The following is a 22608-nucleotide window of genomic DNA, read 5'->3' on the forward strand; positions in this document are numbered from 1 at the left end:
TTCTTCTGCAGAACCCCACCGAGCCTGGGGGACATAAGGTGATTGTGAGGCCGCCTCGTGGGACATTGAGTGGGGCAAGTTATGTAGATGACCCCACTACCTGCAGTGCTTTGCCATTCCTCGGCTCACTGTGGGAGAGGAGCTGACTTGCACATTGCAAAACAGAATTTCTGGCTCCAATATACGTAAGGACCTGTGATGATATATTGAGGCGCCACTCCCCTACTGAGCGCTCCCCCTATTTCTATCTGGACTAATTTGAGGACCGTATTCAATCCTTTCAGGTCTGCACATGCCCCTCCGACCGGAGTTTGGGGGGTATGGCGGGACCTTTAGACAGCCGACACCCGCTATGCATATCGATTTAGGGGGAGAGTAGCTGTGGTAAGCATCTGACTGTTTACTTCTGCGACATTTCGCGAATTCAAGACAGCAGTGCCTGCGAGATGGGCACAATGGAGGACAAACAATCAAGACTGCCCTTTGAGCCCCGCAAGTCCATCCATGTACAGAACAATGACACTGATCCTAATATCGCTGATAACCCACCAACAGATACTCACTCTGGGGACATTGAGTTAAATGTCTCCTACTCACGATGAAGATCAATCTCATCTCCAAAGAAACCAAAATGGATTCCAGTGCACTCATATGGATTTCATCACCCAAAAGTTAGAGAAGCAGGCCCGCCGCATAGAAGAGGCAGAACAAAGAATCTAAGATCTAGAAGACACTTCTTCACAGAGGGGCAAGCAGCTATTAAATATGGAGCGTATCTTGAAAGTCATGTCTGCTAAAAATGAACACTTAGAGGCGGTATCGCTCAGAAATAACATACAGATACTATGAATTCTAGAATCCGCCAACACAGGAAAAATAGAGGAGTATGTGAAACAGTTGCTTATGACAGTATTCAACGCCACAGCATTCTCCAGACAACTGGTGATGGAGAGAGCCCATCTTTCCCTTGTATACCGACCTCCTCCTGGGGCTGCTCCGAGGCCCATCTTTGTTCGGTTATTAAACTATCGCCACCGTGACACAATCCTTCGTCTAGCTAGGGAACAATGTTTGCTCAACTTTGAAGGCAATGCAAAAGCCACCTATCCAGATTTCACTATGGTGGTACAAGAAGCCTGGAAAGAATTCTTAGTATTCAAGCTGGAGTCAAAAACAGGCTGGCCTATCCTACGCCATGCTATACCAGCCCTCCTATTCCTCAGCTGCCAGGGGAAACAGCATACTTTCACCAACCCACACCAGGTACATGATTTCCTGCATTGTACTGCTCTTAAATCTCCTCCTGCAGCTGAGAACTTGCCAGAGATCAGACCTATTTCACTATTGTCAGAGCTAGGTTAATCCACACTGTCATACCCCTTTAAGACAGGATGAAAACCCAGACTGATGCTCTTCATACATCTCCAATCCGATGGTGTGACAGAGAACTGATGTATGGACAGACTTTCCCATCCTTTGCAAGACACACCTAAGCCAGAGGAACATATAGTTATTATGCTATTTGTATCTCCTCAACAACTGTGCATCCAGATTCAGCGGCCAATTGGGATGCCCATTTCAACACCTTGGATGCCCTCGTTGATTTGAGGGGGGACTGCCAAGTTCCTGGCATCGTCCCAGAAGGATACCCCTGCTACAGATACATTTATTTTCTTATAGAATTTTTGGTTTTGGGGAGGCAGGGTATCTTATTCCCAGTAGGATTGGTCTGCCAGAGTGGGTGGGGCGGGGTAAGGACTTCCCTGTAAATGTGGACACAATTTAGCTTATCCCTGTAAATGTGGACACAATTTCGCTTATCTGGATAGATACAACATGCAGATTGCAGTGCTGCAGGAAACTCACATGGGCCCCACCAGACACGCCACTTTCAACTCCACATGGGCAGCATATAGAAGCTTTGCACCATATTCCACATATGTCAGAGGCACAGCCATAATAATTCGGGAAAATGTACTCTACTTTAAGGGAGAGTCTTTGGCAGATCCACAGGGACAATATTGTCTAATATGGAGCAGACTGGCGTGGCAATCTATGCTATGTGGCCGAAATACCGATGATGTTGAATTGTTTTACCAGGCTTTGGGGACTTGTAATTACTATAGGCTTCACATATATTCTTTGGGGGCGGGGGTGTGACTTCAACATCGTGCTGGATCCTAGCATGGACAGATCACATCCCCAAGCTCACCATTACACCAGCGCTCGCCAACATATTCGAGATATCATGAACGAACACCAATTATTAGATTCCTGGAAGGCTCTACACCTATTGAGTAAAGAGAGCTCATTCTACTCGTCCGTACACTCAAACTGGTTGAGACTTGACTACTGGCTTATATCTCAAGATCTTGTCACATGATTGACGCAAATTACCCACCTGACCCCCATGTACTTGGACTCCCCAGACTGGCCAACCTATCCTGGAGGCTCTCTCCTATGACTCTGCTAGACAACCCATTTAGATTGGAATTGAGACAGGGGATTCAAGAGTTCTTCTAACGTAATCTAGATTCAGCCTCACTCCTCTCCACAGTATGGGAAGCCTTTAAAGTTATTGTTTGCAGATTCTGTTTTGCTAAACGTGATATCCAAAATACACTCAGGAAGCTGAGATCGAGATTAAGTGCTTGAAGTCCAAGCAGGATGGACCTCTTAGTAGAGACAGAGGCCTTCTCAAGGATGCACTAACTGAATACCAGACCACAGCTGAGAAGGAGTGCTTGTTTTGTAGTAAATCTTTTCAGGCGTGAACTTATGAGGAGCCTAGGAGGCCGCTGGCGAAGTTGGTTCACAAGCCCTGTTTCGCCAAATACAACCTGGAAATTACGGATACAGACGGCACCCTACACAAAGATACAGCTGATGTTCTACATACTTTCTCAACATTTTATTGCACATTATACACCACACTCGAGCATGTTCCCTTGATATAGACTCCTACTTCGATGATTAGGCGCTGGGCTGACTTAGCAATGCATACAGGAGTTTCACTGAGGTGATTCTAAGGAGGTTTTATACCGGGACGGGCCACAACGCATAATTTACGCACCCTTTTCGTACTACTCCAGGATTTAAACTCTTACCTGATGGCAGTGACTGTCTTTCTAGACGCCACCAACACATTTGATTCTCTATACTGTGATTATATTATGCATGTGTTATGGCGGATGGGCTCCTCCACCCCTTCTTCTCATAGATTGCTATATTATACCATCAACTGCAGGCAAGGTTACAAATCAATGGAGTTTGTTCATCTTATTTCTCGGTTTCATGTGGCATCAGATAGGGATGCCCACTGTTGCACCCTTCTATTTGCGCTTGCCGTGGAGCCGATCGCAGCTAACCTCAGACAGCATCACCAAAACTATGCAATCCAAAATCCTACTAGACATCTGTTAGTGTCTCTGCGCACAGATAATTTATTTTCCCAATCCTGCGTGAGTTTATTAGCTATGGAGGACGGTCAGGCATTCACATCAATTGGGAGAAATCCCAGATCTTTCCCCTTATTCCTGCAACTCAGAGGCATACCCTGGATTATCCCTTGACGTGGTGCGAAATAGCTTCAATATGGATATGTATTGCCAGAGACCAGGACAAAAGAATCCGAGCCAATTATGGTAGAACATTGGACACACTAACAGACTCTATTACGCATTGGATAGTCATCACCCTCTCATTGGCTGGCAGCATTGGCCTAATGAAAATGATCATATTGGCAAAACTTCTCTTTCTCTTCCTCAATATTCCATACACACCAGGTCGACATTTTTTTAAACTGAAAACACAGCTCTTCTGCCTGGCATTGAGGTATCAGGAATCCCCAATCTCCTTCTCAGGGGTCTTACCAATAAGTAGTCCATTCAAAAGCAGCAAAGAAATCAACAGAGAATCTGAAATATGAAAAGACATCTTTATTACAATTAATTGTGAGGCTACGTCGCCCAGTCACACCTAAAGTAACTGAATGAGGCAGCCTCCTGAATGGTCTCAGCACAGACCTTTTTTACCAGTTATTATGCCCTAGGCACACATTTTCTACATTATTGTTGGTCATTCCCAGGACGTGCACATCCAGCCCAAAATTAATCATCAAACAAAACCCATAATAAACATTCTTCTTTAGACAAGCTGGACAAGACCCATAATGAAAAGACCCGCGGCCCACATCATAAATAGACCATAAAGAAGGAACAGGAACAGATGGAAGTAAGATAAAGTGGTGTGTGCGTGTACAATAAATATTGCAATGTCCTGCTCTTTGATCTCTATCTGACCAGCTGCCTAACAAGGAACTGGCTCAACGAGGTCAGCCTTGGGCAAGGGAGTCAGCTTTCGCCAGGTCATGCAGGAGTCAGCACAAACCCATGCTAAGGTTATGTCCTTAATACTTGTTCTGCCACAGTTAGGGCCTACTGTAAGGGCAATCCACAAAATGGCTGCTGTTCACAAAATGGAAGCCAAGGGTTCAGTACGAAAATGACGATTTCGAGGTGAAATCGTTACTGGAATATGACGAAAATGCTTGTATTTAGTGTACTAGCCATTCTCGGTATTTTGATATAAAAATCGTCATGCTACGACAAAGTTTATTACACGAGTCCAGAATTTTCAGTACTACAGACGCTCCTTTTGCCCTTACATAGGCAATAACCTATACTCACGCTAGTCTGATTCCAGGTCTATTGTTATCAAATCATCAAGATGTTGCTGAAGCATAATCCTATTACTTAGCGACTCTCTCGGGACAGGTCTCCTTACACACACAAGAGACATAGGTTGGGAGGTGGGTGCAGATGTGAATTGGGCAGCAAAAACAATCCCACCCATAAAAGACAATGCCATGTTTAAAAAAACACTAGAAAACACGTCATTAAGAACATATAGACAAAGTAGTGACCGCTATTACAAATGACATAATTTTTCACAACCCTAGATCCTAAAATTATCTAGTAACAATTTTCCTATGCATTTTCTGTAATTCATTATATGTTCAAGTGAAACGGTGGTGACCCTCATTAATGCTCTGAGGTGAAAAGGGAATACTCTTTCACAGAAAATGGACTTTATTCTGCTTTTACTAAACCGAATACTACTTTAAAATAATGCCAGCAGAACAATAAAATCATTCTCCTAACACGTAGTCTATATAATCACACGGAAACCTCTTGTGCAACCAACTATGCCCAGAGTCTGTTCAAAAAGCCTCTCTGGCAGACTACTATTGTCCATCAAATCCGCTTCCAGTGTCTTCTTCCGCGTTGGGCCTCTCGATTTCAGGCCTCTTCATGAGAAAAAGTACTGCTTAGTTGGAGTGCCCTCCTGGCAAACACCCACAGCTCACTTGAACGTCTCAATGTCTCAAAACAATGCACCAGTGTCTCTTCTTTGTGGCAGACACTACAAATGATGTGCTCTTCATTGATCATGGGCACAAAACATCTCATGCAGATCCAAGCACTACTTAGAAACAACCTCTCAAGATCAGCAGCACTTTCAGACTCCAACACTCATTATTTAGTGTCAGAGGACGCTCAAGCTGCTCTCTCATGGGCACCAGAATGTAGTGCCTTTTTCCAAACGTGGATCCTTGGGTGCACTGCCTTTCCGCTGGAGCAAAGCAAAGGAGGTGTGTGTGTGGCCAAAACTCGGGCCAAGGGCTCAAGGGACTGCACGCTGTCAGAGGTTTCCAGCACATAACAGGTAGAAAGCTCAAACAAACAGAAGCTCTCATTCTGTGGGAAACAAGGAACCAGCTCCTCTTTTTTTTTGTAACGCCTTCCGATGAAGCAAACGCCTTGCTTGGGAGGTACCATTGATGGCACGCTGATGATCGCTGTCCAGCCTCGCGACTTTCTGGTTGCAGAAATTGTAGAGCCAAGAAATCTGTCATTCATCTGTAGCGGTCACTGATGGGGAGTGGGCTTAGTCTCGATCACAGGTCTGCAGGGTATCACTCTTCCTTTGACTCTGGAAGATCCCTCAGAACCTAGTGATATAGGAAATGTAACACAATTGTTAGTTTCCTTCAAATCAAGCACAAAAACAGTTCATGGGTTTTAACAAGGGGACTGCAAGCAGGTGGCCTGCAATCTGCAAGGGAGTGGCAATACGCCATGGGAATCTAAATGGATGTCCTCGCACAGTGGCATTGTCTAATGGGGTAAATACATATTTTCCTCAATGTTTAGGCCTAGGTGTTCCTAAATTTCTTATCTAGAACATCTCAAATAGAGAAATGACATAATACAGATTATCAAGGACATGAAGAAAAGTCCCTTTAAAAATTGTGCATTAAGTGCACTATGCAATACAAAGGCTAATGATCAAATGTGCAGACAAAAGGACAAGAACTAGAGAGTCCTGGTATTTGCATGATTAGAACACATCTGATCCCACCAAAAATTAAAGCAGCAGGAACAAAAGAGAACTGAAAAATTAAAATAGACATTGAAAATTCGTCATGTTCAAAAGGTAAACTTAAGGTATCTCCTATTGAGATGGAAAACGTGTCTTAATATAGTATTGGGTCAGTTAACCAGCCTATCACTACCCCGACAGTCAGTCTGAAAAAAACATTTTACATAACATGGGGGTCCCTGATACATCACTCCAGTCTAGAAGTGTGCACATAAACAATACACCCATAATAATAAATGGGCTGACTGGTGAAAGGAATATGGAAAAGGGAAATGGAACTAGGACACAAGTAAAATCCCCAATAACTAAGCATGATGCGGTCAGGGGAGAAGCAATAAAAGAAAAATCTATAGGAAGAACAAGAGTTTGCTTGGGTGCCTCAGGCCTGTGACACAGCACCAAGATGGTTTCCTTTCAAGGGACAAAGCCATATGCTATTTGGGAAACAGAACATGATTAAGTAATGCAATATAGAAATTAGGCCACCTTGAGTCACAGATCTATAATTCCATCCTTAGGTCCAATCAAGGATACATGAATGTAGGGCTGCCTATTCCTTTAAGGGAATGTGCAGTAAGTGACTAACAGCAGATGACACACTTTGATTCTGTATATCTTTTTAGTTTTCTTCAATATCACTATAGCCAAATTTAGGCATGCACTGGTAAAAGTGCTGCCGGTCTTCCTAACAGTATGAAAACCATATCTGTGAAATTTATCATTATACCAAATCCATCCAACTGTTGTGCAACAATACGTATCGTCATACGGATCCCTTCACAACGCTGGGGAACTTGTAATAATTTTTTAAGCAGCAACATACAACATAAAACATGCAAAAACGCACAAAACGTAAATAAATGAGCGGTGACACATAATACCGTGTAAGGATACCCTCCTTTTTGACAGTAGATCCCCAATAGAGTGGGTATATGCTGTCAAATACAACTTTTGGACACACAGAACCAGCAAGAACAATTCATGATAGATCAAAATACACAAACATGAAAAACGCATGGACATTTCTTTTTAAAGGAGTTAAAAAAATCTCATGTCAATCACCCAAACTCACGTGTCTTGTTATGCTTGAAAGCCCCAGAGCAATCCATGAATGATCTGTGAGCAGAAGTGAAAAGAAAAAAACATACACAGCACACAAAAGGGAAACATTTCTGACACCAATTGTAACTTTTAAGCAGAAGACAAAACATGATCAACATTAAAAAAAAAAAAAAAAAAATTCCATTACTTAACTGTTACCATCTTGTCAGTCACCTTGCAACATGAAGCCACCTTATTTTTACCGTTCTAAAAGAAATGGTTACACTGACACTCCATACTAATTTGGCACCTATAATGTCCACTGTGAGAAATAATTACTAATTAGCAAATCGTTTTTTTCACTTAGGCCTGTAGCCCATAGCCTTCAAAATTTTGAAAAAGGGCTGCATCTTATTTTTTATCTAAGACTTTGCAACACTTCGTTTTTTTTTTTAAATAAACGCAACTAGCAAACATCATTTTACTTAGCGTGGAGGCACAAATGTATCAGTTCTGCAGAGCATTTAACACGACGTTTGGAAAAGAAACCCCTTTTATTTTCCCTATTAAATTGAGTTTTTTCATTTTACTGATGTTCTCACAGAGAAACCAGAAACCCTACCTTTAGAGGCCCGCTCAGAGAGGTCATTCTGCATTCCTCGGAGGCAAAGTCCTAATTAAAGGTCACAAATGTCAGCCTTCTCCATTATTTACAGGGACACTAGAAGATAACATCTCAGCAGCGCGGCTCGAGCCAGCCTCTGCAATTCTCTCAGCCCTCAGCGTTTTGCCACACTGACGCTGTCAAAGCCAGAAGGCCTAACTAATTGCTAATTCACTCTTTTTTTTTTAGGCGCTAAAATTATCTCTATTCCCAGACTATTAAACTACAAGTAAATGGTTGTTGTAATCCTATGGTACACACTTCATCAGTCTTAAATGAAAAACTTTTCCGTAGGCCTAGCTGAAGCTAGAACCTTCAACCCTGATATTTAAAACAAGCCTTTGTACTGGCACATTAACCCACTGAATCATAAGAAGGCACAACCTGCAAATATATATCAAAACCTAAATGTATGCATTTACTTAAGCCTGAGACACTTTAAAAAGTACTCTGAATGAAAGCAAAATGCAGTTTAAACAGTGTTTTTACTCAAAATCGACTTTCATATTTTGGGCATTAAAAAATGAATATCCTACAATTTTGTTGCATAATATGCATTACTAGAATGTCTATTACATAACCCATGAGTCAGGCATTTGAAAATAATAACTTATACTTTATGAAAATGAGCTTGCTTGCGCCTATGCCAAGGGGAAATTATACACACGAATGCTTGTCATTTTAGTGATGCAACATAACTTTAATCAAATTTGAATGCTAGGAGGTCATAGTATCAGTGTTAAGCTTTATAAATATTAAAAAACTATTTTTGTAGCACTTATTTTTAATAATTATTTTTCATAATTAATAATTTTTTTCTTCAAATAAAACCAATTATTCCTTTTTGTGATTGTTCCACATATAAGAGCCCACTGCATCCCTTGCCTATCATTTAGATGCATTAACTCACAAACCTGAGCGCATATGCCTAACTTAAAACGCGTCACATTCCTGCGTCACATTTCTGCGCCACATTTATTTAAAAGACGGTTATGCAAAATTCCACCCATGTTTAACTAGAAAAGTGCTGGCTGAACAAACATTCCTATCAAATATACTGCAGCTGAGATGTTTGCCTGTGACCATCTAATACAGTGCATCTAAGGAAAATGCTGTAAATTTATTTATTTTTGCAAAAAATAGACAATTTCGTTTTTTTTTTGGGGGCCTTATTTATATCTATTGTACATGATCCACACACACACACACATTGAGCTCATTTCAGACATAAACCGAAAGTGTTGAAACATTCAGGGCACACAATACAGCGCTTTTAGGCATTTTGTTTCATGAATTGCGCGAACGCTATTCACATACCGAAGTTACCCTAATGAGAAAAGCCACATAAACATTTAAACATACATTAAACCCACAAATCAACACTCAGGACGAAAACAGGACAGCCCAGACTGTACTCAAACCAAACCATTTGTAAATAGTAGCTGTAAGTCATATTTAGAAGAAACACTTCTCAATAGTGTACCAAAAGTCTGCATAAACAGCCCAACAGACCACTGTATGTGCAGGAAACCAAAAATACACTCAATTCACTAGCTGCAGCTGGCAGAACACCAAAAATCGTTCAGCACATCTCCAAAAAATTGCACAGAACAAAGGATCCTTGTTTTGCATTATGTCATATTTTAATTCCCTGGGGATACAAAATCACCAAGGAAGAAATATGTCTGTATATCTAACCTATTTAGATATTCCTTTTAGGGGAAGCCGGCTAATCCAAACGTATACAAAGTTGGCCAACACACATCTCCAAATTCGCTAAGATCAGGCATCTTATAGCTCATTAATCTAGCTTCCAACTTCAAGGGGGCTATCTCTATTGATACACTCGTAAATATACAAGACACTCGGTTTTTGAAAATTGCAATGTTCAAATAAACTAAGGACCAAAGAACTAAGAACTGGGAGCGACCCACTTATACTTCAACTAAAGCAGATGGAGAAAAGTCTCTTCATTACCCGCCTACACAAATTGCAATTCGCATATACACACCTATACAAACCTATCAAAGCTCTACCAAACAAATAGTTGTCCAAATTCTAACTGCTAAGTTCTAATTGCACTAACAGTCTCTTTTTTTTTAAAAACACGCCAAAAAGGTTCCTCAGTCGTGAGTGACATCTTTTGGAGAGTTTAAGTCAGAACAATCAAAAATATACTGGGCCGCAAAGACAAAAAATCCCCCAGAACCTCTGTGCACAGAGTACCTTTTTTAGTAGATTTCTGTCTTGCCTTCCCCAGTAGATTTCTTTCCTCTGACAAGATTACTCCTCCAGATAGTCACTTCTTGATGAGGCCCGCTGTTGAGGCGCCATTTGAGGTATCAGGAATCCCCAATCTCCTTCTCAGGGGTCTTACCAATAAGTAGTCCATTCAAAAGCAGCAAAGAAATCAACAGAGAATCTGAAATATGAAAAGACATCTTTATTACAATTAATTGTGAGGCTACGTCGCCCAGTCACACCTAAAGTAACTGAATGAGGCAGCCTCCTCAATGGTCTCAGCACAGACCTTTTATACCAGTTATTATGCCCTAGGCACACATTTTCTACATTATTGTTGGTCATTCCCAGGACGTGCACATCCAGCCCAAAATTAATCATCAAACAAAACCCATAATAAACATTCTTCTTTAGACAAGCTGGACAAGACCCATAATGAAAAGGCCCGCGGCCCACATCATAAATAGACCATAAAGAAGGAACAGGAACAGATGGAAGTAAGATAAAGTGGTGTGTGCGTGTACAATAAACATTGCAATGTCCTGCTCTTTGATCTCTATCTGACCAGCTGCCTAACAAGGAACTGGCTCAACGAGGTCAGCCTCGGGCAAGGGAGTCAGCTTTCGCCAGGTCATGCAGGAGTCAGCACAAACCCATGCTAAGGTTATGTCCTTAATACTTGTTCTGCCACAGTTAGGGCCTACTGTAAGGGCAATCCACAAAATGGCTGCTGTTCACAAAATGGAAGCCAAGGTTTCAGTACGAAAATGACGATTTCGAGGTGAAATCGTTACTGGAATATGACGAAAATGCTTGTACATAGTGTACTAGCCATTCTCGGTCTTTTGATATAAAAATCGTCATGCTACGACAAAGTTTATTACACGAGTCCAGAATTTTCAGTACTACAGCATGGGGTCGGAGACAGCCCCGACTGTGCAATTCCTACAGAGCCATTTTCCCGGGGCAGGTTTGAGGACCTGGACATGAAGCTACATTTTATGTGTGCCCAGGGCAATTTTGCTACATACTGGTTTTAGGGGATATCTGGAATCCATTGTGTCCATACCTGCTTGGCGGCTCCCCCACTCAAGACGAGAATGCGTCCTCTCTGTCACCCTTGATGGCATACCTGTAAGGGGGCCTTTTACTAATCTCAGTGGAAATCAATGCACACTTGAACGGAGCATGCACATACATAATCTTGTCATTTCCATAACCACCTCACGTTACTAATTCACTTATGGAATGCGGACTACCATAATACAATTCGTATGGCCCAGTTCAGTTGAATGGGTATGAACTAAATAATAATAATGTTGTCTTATAAGGATGGACACTTTGGCTGTAGCAAAATGTATTCACATGTGACAGATAATGCACTTGTTTTGTTGACATTATGTTCTGCATCTTATAAACTCCCCCTCTCCCCCAGGTTGCGAAGGTAGTACTCCGAGATGGTAGGCAAGCAGAGTATGAAAGGGGAGGGTAATTTGATAGAAAGAAAGGAGAGGTGAAAGAAAGGAGAGGTGAAACTCAGAAGTGTAAGTGAAATTCATTCTGATAAAGTCTTCGACCTGCAGATTCATCAAAATAGAATATTTCCCAGGCGTCTGACTGGATCCGGAAAATCTTAAGCAGTACTGGTAGATGTCGTTGTTCTGCTGTGTGCTAGCATTGTCTGCATCGGAAGTGATATTGTGGTGCCTAATAGGTGCCACACAGGGATGCTGACATGATTTCTTTTTGTTCCGTGCCAACAGTGCAGATCAAGAGTGCTACCTCGGTCCCTTTATGACCAACTTTTTTTGACTTTTTGTCTACCCTTTATGAGCTATTGCTCCCAGTTTGCTAGGTACATGTTCCCTTTCAAACCTACTGGCTTTTAAGCTTTGTGGAGGATGTCATTGACAGATGTTGATGTATGAGTCCCACTTGGTCTCTCTGGTGCCTGGAGTGAGTCAAGGCACCAATGCCTGTGCTGAGTGCAAGTCTATGCACCCCAGATAAAAAAGCAGTGCATTTGCCACAAAGAGATTTTAAAATTATACAGCCCGTGGTAGACGATGGAGCTTTCTCAATAAGGGAGTAATGTGGTAACATCTAGGCTGATGACAAATTAGCCCAGCTGCCTGATTTTGAGTCAACTGAATCAATCAATCAATCAATCATGGTATCTGTAAAGCGCGCTACTCACCTGTGAGGTTCTCAAGGCGCTGAGAGGGAGGGGGGCTTCGCTACTGCTCGAAGAGCCAGGTCTTGAGGAGTCTTCTGAAGGCGAGTAGGTCTTCGGTCTGCCGTAGGTCGGTAGGTAGGGTGTTCCAGGTCTTGGCGGCGAGGTAGGAGAAGGATCTGCCACTGGAGGTTGTTCGTTGGTGCGGGGGACGGCGGCGAGGGCAAGGCTGGTGGAGCGGAGCTGGCAGGTGGGGGTGTGGAAGCTGAGTCTGCTGTTCAGCTAGGCTGATCCGGTGTTGTGGAGTGCTTTGTGTGCATGGGTGAGGAGTTTGAAGGTGATCCTCTTGTCGACGGGAAGCCAGCGTAGGTTTGTCAGGTGGGGGGTGATGTGGCTGCAGCGGGGGACGTTGACGATCAGTCGGGCGGAGGTACTTTGGATGCACTGTATTCGTCGTAGGTATTTGGCTGGGATTCCGGCGTAGAGTGCGTTGCCGTAGTCCAGCCTGCTGCTGACGAGGGCCTGTGTCACCGTTCTTGTTTCGGTCGGGATCCACTTGTAGATACTGCAAAGCGTGCGGAGGGTGTTGTAGCAGGAGTAGGAGACGGCGTTGACCTGTTTGGACATGGAGAGGGAGGAGTCGAGGATGAATCCTAGATTGCGTGCGTGGTCGGTGCTGTCCCGAGAGTGGTCGGTCACCAGGAGTCGTCCCAGGCCGAGGGGTTGGGTCCGAGGACCTCAGTCTTGTCCGAGTTCAGTTTCAGCCGGCTGCTCCTCATCCAGTCGGCGATGGCCTTCATTCCGTCGTGGATGTTGGTTTTGGCGGTGCGTGGGTCCTTGGTGAGGGAGAGGATGAGCTGAGTGTCATCGGCGTAGGAGATGATGTTGAGGTTGTGGTGGCAGGCCACTTGTGCGAGGGGGGCCATGTAGATCTTGAACAGCGTTGGGCTAAGGGAGGGACCCTGGGGGACGCCGCAGATGATGTCAGTGGCCTTGGATCGTAAGGGTGGGAGGCGGACGCTCTGTGATCTGCCGGAGAGGAAGGATGTGGTCCAGTCAAGGGCCTTCTCTTAGATACCGGCTTCTTGGAGGCGTGTTTTTAGAGTGTGATGGCAGACCATGTCGAAGGCGGCCGAGAGGTCTAGGAGGATGAGGGCTGATGTTTCGCCATTGTCTAATTGGCGCCTGATGTAGTCTGTGGCGGCGATGAGGGCAGTCTCGGTGCTGTGGTTTAGTCTGAATCCGGATTGGGACGGGTCCAGGATGTTGTTGTCTTCGAGGTGGCAAGTCAGTTAGATGTTGATGATTTTCTCGATGACCTTCGCCGGGAACGGGAGCAGGGAGATGGGCCGGAAGTTCTTGAGGTTCTTGGGGTCCGCCTTGGGCTTCTTGAGGAGGGAATTGATTTCGGCATGCTTCCAGCTTTCCGGGAATGTCGCTGTTTCGAAGGAGATGTTGATGACTTTCCGTAGTTGGGGGGCGATGGCTGCGTCTGCCTTGTTGAATATGTGGTGTGGGCACGGGTCTGTCGGAGATCCTGAGTGGACGGAGTTCATGACCTTGCGTGTCTCGTCGTCGCTGACGTTGGACCAGGAGGTAAGGCGGTTGGCGTTGTTGGTGTTTGGAGGAGGGGTGGAGTCTGGCGTGGTCTGGTCGGGTCGGTCGTGGTGTCGAAACTGTCATGGATGTCAGCGTTCTTACGGTGGAAGAAGATGGCCAGTTTGTCGCACAGTTCCTGTGAGGGCGGGATGTCGTTGGTGTTGGCGCTGGGGTTGGATAGTACTTTAACGATGCGGAAGAGCTCTTTGCTGTTGTGTGTGTTGTTATCCAGGCTGTCTTTGAAGGAGGACCTCTTGGCTGATCTGATGAGGTGGTGATGTCTGCGGGTGGCGTCCTTGTGGGCTGCGTGCTTGTCCGGTGTTCGTTCGTGGAGCCATTTCTTCTCCAGTTTCCGGCATGCGCGCTTGGATGCCAGGAGCTCATCGGTGAACCAGGTGGCTGTCTTGCTGGCATGGCTGTTGGAGGGTTTCTTCAGTGGGGTGAGGGTGTTGGCACAGGCGTCGATCCACTGTCTGAGGTTGCAGGCTGCGGCGTCTGGGTTGGTGGGGTCGGTGGGTGGGTTCTGGGAGAGGGTGGGGAGCAGCTGGTCTTCGGTGACTTTGCTCCAGCCGCGGCGAGGCAGCTGTTGGGTGCGGTGGTGCGTGGTTGGTTTTTTGAAGGTGAAGTGAATGCAGCGGTGGTCGGTCCAGTGGGGTTCGGTGGTGTGGTCGAAGGCGACGTGGGTGCTTGTGGAGAAGACGGCGCCCAGCGTGTGGCCGGCGGCGTGGGTGGGTGCAATGACGAGTTGTCTGAGGCCGAGGTTGGTGAGGTTGCCGATCAGTGTGGTGGAGTTGACGTTGTTGTTGTTCTCGAGGTGGAAGTTCAGGTCCCCAAAGAGGATGTAGTCCGTGGAGGCGAGTGCGCGGGTGCTGGCGAAGTCGCCGATGGAGTCCCTGAACTGGGCCCGGGGGGTCTATAGACGAGCTTTCCTCTGAGGGTGGTGTTGGGGTCGGTGTGGATCCGGAAGTGCAGGTGTTCGTTGGCATTGAGGGTGTCGTCTGCGTGGGTGGTGACCTTGAGGGTGGACTTGTGGACGATGGCAATTCCTCCTCCGATGCCGTTGGCGCGGTCCCTGTGGGTGATCTTGTAGCCGTCTAGGATGGTAATGGCGATGTCTGGTGCAGAGGAGTAGTTCCATCACGTCTCGGTCGGGAAGGCTACGTCCGGGGCAGTGGCGTCGAGCAGGTCCCAGAGCTCGATGGCGTGTCTGCGTGCGGAGCGGGTGTTAAGGAGTATGCAGCGGAGGTGGTTGGGTCTGGTCCTTGATGGTTTGGTGGTTCTGTCGCAGGTGAAGCTGCAGCTGCGGCAGGAAAAGGGTCCGTGGGTTTGGTGGTTCTGTCGCAGGTGAAGCTGCAGCTGCGGCAGGAAAAGGGTCCGTGGGTGCGTATCGGGGTGGCCTGGTTGCAGGGTTGGTCTCGGCCGGTGTTGAGAGTGTATAGAGAGTTGGCGTCGTAGCTGAGGCTGGGTATGGTGCGGTGGGGTGCGCGGGGTCCAGGAGTTCTGGCGCGGTCCAGGCGCGGACGGGCACAGACGGGCTTGACTTGGCACACCTCCGGCACGCCAGCGGCGCGGCCGCGCAGCGTCCTGCATTAAGAAGGAGTGGAGGGAGGGAGGAGCAGCTGGGAGGCGGGTGGCGGGAAGCGAATGGAAGAGGAGGGGGGCGGGGCCGCAGGGGACGCAGCGGCAGGAAAGGAATGCGGGGAGTGCGGGGAGCGGGGAGGCGTAGAACTAAAGGCACAGCAGAGGGAAACAGGCTACAAAAACACAGGCAACAGTTTTTTAAGCAGCGCACAGAGAAAACAGGCAACAAATACAATAAAAATACGGGAAACAGGTAGCAGATCAGACCGAGTACTTACCGCCCACCACTGGGCCACCAGGGATGAGGCGCAGGCCGGAGCCTGCGGTCGGATGAGGGCCTCGAACTCCCAGCAGCAGCGAGGGGCAGCAGACAGAGGACACAGCACCAGCAGGGAACACTGGGGCGGTGGGGGGAGCGTCCTGGCCAGAGAACAGGTCAACGTTCGCACCCTCGCCGCGCAGCGTCCTGCATTAAGAAGGGGTGGAGGGAGGGAGGAGCAGCTGGGAGGCGGGTGGCGGGAAGCGAATGGGAGAGGAGGAGGGCGGGGCCGCAGGGGACACAGCGGCGGGAAAGGAGTGCGGGGGACGGGGCGCCGAAGAACTAAAGGCACAGCAGAAGCAAACAGGCAACAAAAACACAGGCAACAGTTACTTAAGCAGCGCACAGAAAAACAGGTAACAAATACAGGCAACAGTCACTAAAGCAGCGCACAGAGAAAACAGGCAACAAATACAATACAAATACGGGAGGCAGTCACTAAAGCAGCGCACAGAGAAAACAGGCAACAAATACAATACAAATATGGGAAACAGGCAGCAGATCAGACCGAATACTTACCGCCCCCCACCACTGAGGCACCATGGATGAGGCGCAGGCGGGAGCCTGTGGGTGGAGGAGGGCCTCGAACTCCCAGCAGCAGCAGACAGAGGACACAGCACCCGCAGGGAACGCTGGGGCGGTAGGGGGAGCGTCCTGGCCTGAGAACAGGTCAAGCTTTGCCTGAAGTCCTCAATTACGTTCTTCAGCGAAGCCAAGATAAAGGGAATTTGTGTAATCCAGCCTAGTGATGACTAAGGCCAAAATTACGTGAACCTAGGCATCACGTGAGGAATTTGCAGATTTTCTTGATTGTCCATAGCTGTACAAAACAGAACAGGAGGACGTTACTGGACCTATGTGAGGTTTCATAGACAGATTCTTGTTGACGAGGACTCCCAAGACTCTTGGAGTCCTCAGAAGGAATGGTTTTACGACCAAATTATTGTGAGTAATGACAATCTGTTTTATCAAAGTTGAGTTTTAGTTGGTTACTTTTAAATAAATCACTGATGAACAACATAGTATTCTGAAAAATTTCTGCAGATTTAGGGGAGCGATTGATGGTGACTTATAGCTGCAAATCATTCGCATAGTGATAAACTCTTATTTGCCTTTCCTGTACGAAACGTACTAATGGACAGATGTGGAAGTTAAAATGGTGAGGAGATAGGGTAAGATCCCTGAGGAACTCCACAGGTTAACCAAAACTTGGGGGATTTGAAGGGAGATAACCAGACCTATTGCGAGTGGTCTTTTTAAAATGAAGTAACCCAAACCAGGACAGAGTCCTGTGGGCTCACACTTTGACTGGTGGCTTCTTCCTGTATATCGTCAATAACTTAAAGGATAACCGCTTCAGTTCAGTGAGCTGGTTAAAACACTGCCTGATGGGGGTCAAGAAAGTTAGTTTCCTTCAAAAAGAAGGCGCAGAGGTGTCTTGCAACATATGCCTTTTAGCTCTTTCGCTAGGAAAGGTAACAGTGAGATCGTGCTGCCCATTTTCTTCTGAAGCGGGACAACTATAGCATCCTTAAAGATGTTGGGTACCATGCCTTGGCTAAGGAAGTGGCTGAAGCAAGAAGTGGCTATATCAGGGAAATGTGAAAAGACCGATTTTAAGATTTGCACAGGGCAAGTATCATTGGGGGAGCCCGACTTAACTTTTGATAGCAAGTACAAAAGTTCAGCCTTGCTAATGATGGGGAAATCAGATAGTTTGACTGGGGTACTATCTTCAGTGAGTGTCAAGTTGAGAGAAGGACTAGCAGGGAGGCTTATCTTAATCATCTTGTTCAATAAGGAATTAAGAGTTTCGCACAGGTCCTTCCACATGACTATGTATGCTGTCTTGAGAGATGAAAAGTGTATAGTTGAATATTCAAAAAACGATTCGGGATCAACGCTGGACCAATTTCCTGAAAAAGGAGAAATTTAAGCTGCTTATGTTGAATCATGTCCTGTCTGCCCTGGATCCTAGAGAGCGGATTAGAGGGCTGGATCGGCAGGATGTGTATTTTCACATCCCTGTCCTTATGGACCCCAGGTGTTACCTGTGTTTTTACGGTAGACCACAAGCCTTTCTAGTTCCCTGTGTTCCTCTTTGGCCTTACCAGTGCCTCTCAGGTGTTCATGAAAGTGATGATGGTGGTTGCAGCCCATCTGCATAGGTTAGGCGTTCGTCTTCCCCCTATCTTCATCTGAGCCATTCTGAACATAGATCGGTTTTGTGCCTTCCCTCCCTGGAAATAGAGTCCAGGACATTCAGGCAATGAGCTCGATTCTTTGAGCCCCAGTCCTAAATTTCAGTGAAGTTGACTCTGAGGCTGCTGGCTTCCAGCATCCCTCTGGTCAATCATGCCAGGTGGCATATGGGTGCTCTGAAGTGGGATCTGAAGTCTCAGTGGGCCCAGCTTCAAGGAGACCTGTCTGACCATGTTCAGATTTCGGAAGGGATTGCAAAGGATATGCAGTGGTGGTTACTGGTTCATGATTGGTTCGCACCAAACTCCTCTCCGTACAACACCCAAAGCTCACTGGTGACCGCTTAATCACTTCTGGGTTGGAATGTCCATTTGGGAGAGGTGGAAATCAGAGAACTCTGGTCTCCGGCAAAGTCCCAGCTCCATATCAACCTTATGAAGCTGAGGGCCATCTGCATGACGCTGAAAGCGTTCCTTCAATCCATCAAGGTGAGACTGATACAGGTGTTAACAGACCATACCACTGCCATGTGGTACTGTAACAAACTGGGCAGGATGGGATAATAGAATCTGTGCGAGGAGGCCCTGCACCTCTGGAGATGGCTGGACCACCAAGGGATCTTCCTGGTGGTGAACCACCTGGCAGGATCATTGCAATGCCAGGGCAGATGACCTCAGCACCTAGTGAATCACAAGTGGCAGTTGCACTATGAGGTGGCGTTGGTCTCTACCAAGAATGGGGAGAATCTTGGCTCGATCTGTTCCCCACTGCTGAGAAGGCGCAATGTCAGTGCTTCTGCGCATTTGAGTTTCACGGCGGCCCTCGCTACCCAGAGTTGAGCTGAGGACTCCTGTATGCATTTTCACTGATAACCACTCCTGCTCAGAGTTCTCTAGAAGAAAAGGATCGCCCGGGCCGAAGTCATCCTAGTGACCACGAAGTAGGCATAGACCTGAGCTTGAGCATTTGTTCTCCGATCAGGTTGGCCTTCTGGGAGGACTAGCTGTTGCAGCAGTAGGGCAGGGTTCTGCACCCAGTCCTTCGCAATATACTCCGCTGACCCTGTTAGACCTTCTCCCGGAGGAAGTTGATGTAATCTTGTCAGCTAGGCTTCCCTCGTCCACAGCTGTATATGCCTGTCGTTGGGACAAATCTGTGGCTTGATGTGGTAATTGGCAGATAGACCCCCCTTCAGCCAAAGTTATCTTATGTTTTGTAATGTGTTTTGTCCCTAACCTGCAAGGCCTTGCTCTAGGCACAGTTAATGGGTACTTTTCAGCCTTTTTGCAGTTACCGGATCAGCCCTCTTTATGTCTTCAGTTGTTATGAGCTTTCGGAAATGTTTACGAAATTCTTTTACGCTTCTCCCTTAGTCATACCACAGTGGAACCATAACTTGTCCTCAAATTTCTGATGTGCAATCCATTTGAGCTTAAGAGAGTGCTCCTCGTTGCCATACATAACATCGGTGCAGCATGTGAGTGAGCTTGAAGCTCTACTGGTTTTGCTGACATGGGCATCTTTCGTGCCTATAGTCATGACACAGTTGCACGTCAGTCAGAGTATCGCCTTACCAGCGATCTATGTTCTGCCACACTTCTCTGAGGAGGAGGCGAGACTCCATCACTTGGACCCCAAGAATGCGCTGAGCTTTTACATAGATGAAACCAACAACTACCAGGTGGTCTAAAGTGAAAAAATGCATTGCTGTGTGGAAGAAAACATCTCTTTCTAGATTGTGTTCTACATTAGGATCTGCTCCGCATTGACCTATGGAATGACTGCATGCTCATGCACACTGCTCATTCTACCATGGTCAACTCTGCTACCACTGCATTAGAACACATAGCCAATGTCCTAGATATCTGCCAGGCGGCTACATTGGCATCCCTCCGTACGTTCACAAACCACTATTATCTGAAAGACAATTAGTTATGGATTCCTTACCTTAGAATTACCCCCAGGTATTGGACTGGATCCTGAATGTTTTTTATCAGCAGTACCCCTGCACGTCAGAAGGTGGTGTCAGTCGGCTCCGCTTTAGTTGGTGGCGTCATGGTCGCCGGGATGACGTCGCGGTAGCTACTTAGACACCGCCCTCGCGCGCCCATGTCAGTTCTTTCTTTTTCCGACGTCAGTTCTTTCTTTTTCCGCACCAGCCAGCGAATACCCGGAGAGAACGATACCTCCATTCACTTTTTGTCGACTTTTGTTGACACTGTGAGTCTTTGACTCCTGGTGCACGTCAGAAATGCCTGGTTTCAAGGCTTGAGAGCTCCTGCATTCGGCTGATGACGGTGATGGATCTGCACAGCGTGTGCCTATTTTGACTGGAGCGCGACCATGATCCCAAGTCGTGCTCTGACTGCCGGACCTTGAATCCCAAGTCTTTGCGGGAGCGGTCCCGAAAGCAGTCGGCAGTCGGCCCTGCGCCGTTCAAGGTTCTGGTCACGTGGGAGGTCGAGGGACTGGTCGCGGAGCAACCACCACCAGTCGTCTTCAAAGCATTTGCACTCCTAGGGTAAGTCGAAACACAAGAAGTCGAAGAAGCATCATCGCTCTTCGACTTCTCCCTGTTGGTCGGCCGACGCAATGAGGGATGCGGGTGGTGCCCTCCCGTGGCTCCGCAAGCTGACCCCGAAGGTTTGACTCTGAGTTTCCCTCCCTTCCCGGGACCCGGAGCGACCCCTGCCCAGCTTTGCACCTTTTACGAAGCAATGCAGGCCATCCTTGGGCAGCATGACTCCACCGTTGCGACTTCTGCCCCGCAGACTCTGCTGGCAGCCCTGGGCTTTCGATGCCGCAACTTTGGACATGGCACCGCAGGGTCCCCTTGGATCCAGGCCTGGATCCGGATTGGCACTGGTCGACTTGATTACACCTCCCCCAAAGCAGATTCCACCGGCACCATGTTTGCAGCCTACGCTGGTTGTGTCCCCAGCCAGCCCAAAACTAGACATGGAGCCAAAACGGCGTTGACCGACGCCGGATCCGGCGCCGATGGGTACCTTTGTGCCCTTGTTCTACCCTGGTGCTTTAATCAGGCCAGATTGGCAATCAGAGGAGGGTGAGGGGGACTGGGAGGGGTCTGGAGACCCACTAACTGACCAGTTGGAGTATGACCCGGACTGGAGAGAGTAACTGGGGGAAGCCGGTGGTATAGATACTTCCCCAGACCTTGGCATGTTGTCTCTTCATACCGTGGCTACAGAGGAGGGAAGTTTCTTACGCAGTGGTGTTGCTTAGGGTGGCCGAGGCGCTCCACCTCGAGCTACCTATGGTGGCAGTCAGGACTAACCTCCTGACAGAGGTGTTTCAGCCGGCAGCAAGCTCTTCGGAGCCCCTGGCGCAGTTCAATGAAGCCCTAACCGACATCCTTTTGGGCACCTCGTCCAGGCCCAACACAGGAGCTCCTGTGGGTAGGATGATTGCCCAACACCCCACCCCTGAGAGCTTGGTGGTCCAAGCCTCCACATCCAAGATCACAGGCACAAATATAGTGACAGTCACATAGAAATGCTGCCTATCAGGTGGTTCCCCAACGCACCACCTGATAGGGAACCCAAAAAGCTGGACAATCTTGGGAAGATGTTTTCTTTCTCCAGCTTGGGACTGCAGTCGGTAAACACTGCATGTTTGTTGGGCTGTTAAACCAACTCTGTGTGGCATATGGTGGCGCAGGTGCTGCCCCAGTGCTGGAGGAGGCCCGGGCCGTACTCTCCCGTGCAGTTGCTGATGGGAGAGACGCAGCAAAGTTTACCAAACGCTGTGGACTAGACACTGTGGACTCGCTAGGTAGGACGATTTCAACGTCTGTGGTCCTTCAACGCTATGCCTGGCTGAGATCGACTGGCTGTTCAGGGGATGTCCAAGCTACCCTTATTAACAACAGTAAATATAATAGCAGCCTTAATGCACTCAGTAATCAAAAATAATTAGCATATAGTGAACTTAACATGATGCAACAGCAATTTTCACAGCAATGTGTGCAAAGGGTAAGAGGCCCTGCAAGCCTACTATAACTTGACAAGAAAAGAAAATCTCCAGACAGTGATCTGGAATAACCCGATGCACTACGACAGGCGTCAGAGACGCTTCAAAAGTTTTAAACAATACACATAAATTTGATTCTTGGCTTACTACATCGTACTCCGTACAGCATCAACAGTAAACCATAATAGTACACAAAAAGAAATACATAAGATGGCACGTCTTGGTATCTTATATTCGAAGAAGTTTAATTCACATTCTTCCAGGTAAGTAAAGTAGAACATAAAATGCTTCACATCAGCATCCAAAGGTTTAAAAATCCCAATGCATTTCGGGCATAACGGGATAGCCCTT

At 46.9% G+C, this 22608-nt stretch overlaps 1 protein-coding gene across 5 annotated transcripts in view; it reads left to right on the forward strand.

Moving 5' to 3' along the window:
• Positions 1-22608, forward strand: part of BPTF (bromodomain PHD finger transcription factor) — a 1855127-nt gene that overhangs the window by 707311 nt on the left and 1125208 nt on the right. The gene's annotated exons all lie outside the window — the stretch shown is intronic.

Source organism: Lissotriton helveticus, chromosome 7 (genome assembly GCF_964261635.1).
Source record: "Lissotriton helveticus chromosome 7, aLisHel1.1, whole genome shotgun sequence".
Taxonomy (NCBI): Eukaryota; Metazoa; Chordata; class Amphibia; order Caudata; family Salamandridae; genus Lissotriton; species Lissotriton helveticus.